Source organism: Myotis davidii, unplaced genomic scaffold (assembly GCF_000327345.1).
Source record: "Myotis davidii unplaced genomic scaffold, ASM32734v1 scaffold148, whole genome shotgun sequence".
NCBI classification, from domain to species: Eukaryota; Metazoa; Chordata; class Mammalia; order Chiroptera; family Vespertilionidae; genus Myotis; species Myotis davidii.
This window is the reverse complement of record NW_006299479.1, coordinates 483623-486625: the sequence shown is the minus strand read 5'-3', so window position 1 is coordinate 486625 and position 3003 is coordinate 483623. Positions and strand designations below refer to the sequence as shown.

Here is a 3003-nt window from a genome sequence, read left to right as displayed (position 1 = left end):
ATTTTTTCTTTAAAAAACAATCTATATCTACCTATACCTGTGTGTGTGTGTGTGTGTGTGTGTGTGTGTGTGTATGTATATATATGTATATATATGTATATATGTGATTTTTTTTAAAAAAGCTTTAAAAAATAAAAAGATTCTAGGGCAGTATACATATGTACAAATAATTGTTTTTGGAGTAAGCATTTCCAAAACATGCATTCCCCACCCAGAATGAAATACTTAGGGACCCAGAATGAACCAGGGGCTTGGAAGAAGCTCCACTCATGCCAGTGTTTGTCCTAAAAGGCTGTTTCGGAGAAGATTTCGTTGAGATGGAAAAGCATAATTCGCCTGGTAATCTTTCTTTAGGAGGCTTTCCTGGGGAAAGATCATCCTAGAACCTCTGGAGAATTTCTTGGTTATAGGATCTGGGAGAGAATTCTGTCCCTGAAGGTCACTCTCGGAATCCATGCCGTTCCGCCTTGTGCAGCCTGACGTGAGAGTCTAAGCGTGAGGCCAATTCATCGCTCTCGGCTGGGGAAGCTTTAGGCCATGGAGACCCCAGGTACCGTATTACAGGCATGACTCCTGGTCTCGCTTTCCAAGACCTCTTCATTGGAAAGCCTCCGCGTTAGATACTGGGGTTTCCACTGGGGGCTTCTCCTGCTCGGGCACCTTCAAAGAAAACTTGCAAACTCCTCGAAGGCTGGGGTTCAGTCTTGCTCTCCCTATTCCTCCATCACCGATCCTAGAACAGTGCCTGATGCATAATACGCTTCAGATTAATGTGGCTTGACTTCAATTGACTTCATTACCCTTTGTAAATGAGCCCTTCCTACTTGTCCCCTTGCTGTTTCCTCTGTTTCTCCTGCACCTTTTTCTAAAACTATGTTTTTATTGATTTCAGAGTGAAAAGGAGAGGGAGGGAAAAATAGAAACATCAATGATGAGAGGGAATCATGGATTGGCTGCCTCCTGCACGCCCCACACTGGGATTGAGCCCACAACCCGGGCATGTGCCCTGACCAGGAATCAAACTGTGACCTCCTGGTTCATAGGTCAACGCTCGACCACTGAGCCACACTAGCCGGGCTCTTCTGCATCTTTTTATGTCACTTCCCCTTGGCTGGTGCTACCTCATCCTCAGAGTTGGTAGGTGGAACAACTGGAAGATAATAGACCAGGAAGTTGTCACACTACCAGGACTCCAGGTAGAACTTCCAGAGGTGAAACTCCCCATGTCATTTTACTAAAGATGTAATAATGTCTTAGGTTATCACCAAAAACCCTGCAAATAGTCCCATCTTTAACCACCGTCCTATTTGGGATTTTTTTCTTCATGCTCCACATCTCACCTCTACAGTCCTTCCTCTCCTCCCACTCTCTTTGATCTGGCCCCCACTTTGACCCAAGCCTTCTCTTTGCTCTGTTTTAATGTTGTTTTTCTGCCTCCTCTCCCCTACCTTTATCTACGTCTGGACTATTCTGTAATAATAAAACACAGTGAGGTGCTATTTCAGAAGACCTGCCTGCCCAACCCAAGCCCAGGATGAAAAACCTCTCTCTTCTGGCTGCTTTTGAGGTCGTTTCTGTGATTTAGTCTCGCGGGTGCTATTTATTTTTATATGAAAGACTCTAGACAAGAACTAACCTACTGTGTAGAACAAGGATCTGCCCATTCGTGTTTCTCAGACACTACCACTCACCGTCGAAGGTGCGTCCCCACGACATGGAGGCTTGGCTGAGGACAGCCTAGAATAAGCTGAAGTCGTTCTTCCTGCCTGAATGGGCATGCTACTCTAAAATCCACCTCTATCTGTTTTACCATGGAAGTCACATTCCCTCAAATCTTTAGGTGACATTGATACTCCAGGATGACGTACCATATTGGTCCTGTGATTTCAGAGATTCCTTTGCTTACCTGCTGCCAAGAGGCACAGTACTAGATGATACGTTTAAGGACGCAGCTAGCTCTAAAAATTATATGAGCAAGTACTGGTCCCAGCAACCTTGCTAATGTTAGATGATAGTTTCCTCGTGATTTGGGGTTAAGGCTACGCTGCATCAGTTCATTTCAGACCCAGAACTGTTATTATCTGTCCGGCTTTGTGCTCAGCCTTGGGAAGTTGAAGATGAAGCAGATAAGGTCTGCTTTTGAATGCTTTTGAGGAGCCACTCATCTAGTGAGTAAGACACGTAAGTGTGTAATTTTAACATGACAAGTAAATGATACAAATCGAGATAGGTATAAGGTGCTATGGTCGCCAGGGGTGGCACACGTAACCCAACCTGGAGTTCCCAGAGGACTTTCTAAAGGAAATAAGGCCCACGTATTGAAAACTGAGCAAAGGTAAAGAAAATTGCAAAGGACATACTAGGTGGGGAGACTAGCAGGAGCAAAGTGTACCCTGAAGGTTTGTGTTGGGGAAAAATGGGAGAGGGGGATGGAGAGACGGGCAAAGAGCCAAGTCCTGGGACCAGTAGATCCTTTTAGCCACAGTTTCACTTTCCCTGGTTTCAGTTACTCGCAGTCAACCACGGCCCGAAAATATTAAATGGAAAATTCCAGAAAGAAACAATTCCTACATTTTAAGTTGATGCCATTCTGAGTTGTGTGATGAAGTCTCATGCCATTCCATTCCTTTCTGCCCTGGCTGTGAATCATGCCTTTGTCCAACATCTCCACACTACTGTTCCCACTCGTTAGTCACTTAGAGCATCTACCTCAATTATCAGGTTGGTTGTCTCATACCCCGATGCTTGTGTTCCTGTCACCCTTATTTTACTCAATAGTGACCCCCAAGTGTAAGTAGTGATGCTGGCTATTTGGACATGCCAAAGAGAAACCAGGAAGTGCTTCCTTTAAGTGAAGAGGCGAATGGTACAGTACAAGAGGATATTTTAAGAGGGACCCCATTGACATTATTTATTACAGTATATTTTTAGATTTACTCTAATGCTGTTGTTCGTCTCTTACTGTGCCTAATTTATAAATTTTATTATAGGATAGGAAAATAT

General features: G+C 44.1%; 1 protein-coding gene across 4 annotated transcripts in view; it reads left to right on the top strand.

Moving 5' to 3' along the window:
• The window catches only part of TMEM45B (transmembrane protein 45B), a 36714-nt gene that overhangs the window by 13366 nt on the left and 20345 nt on the right, over positions 1–3003 (top strand). For 3 of the 4 annotated variants that reach the window (XR_001515777.1, XM_015571345.1, XM_015571344.1), the window contains exon 1: positions 1010–1196. The exons of the other annotated variant lie outside the window; for it this stretch is intronic. The gene's annotated coding sequence lies outside the window, so the exon portion shown is untranslated. Of the gene's footprint in view, positions 1–1009; positions 1197–3003 lie in introns of those variants that run through there. 4 annotated transcript variants of the gene reach the window in all.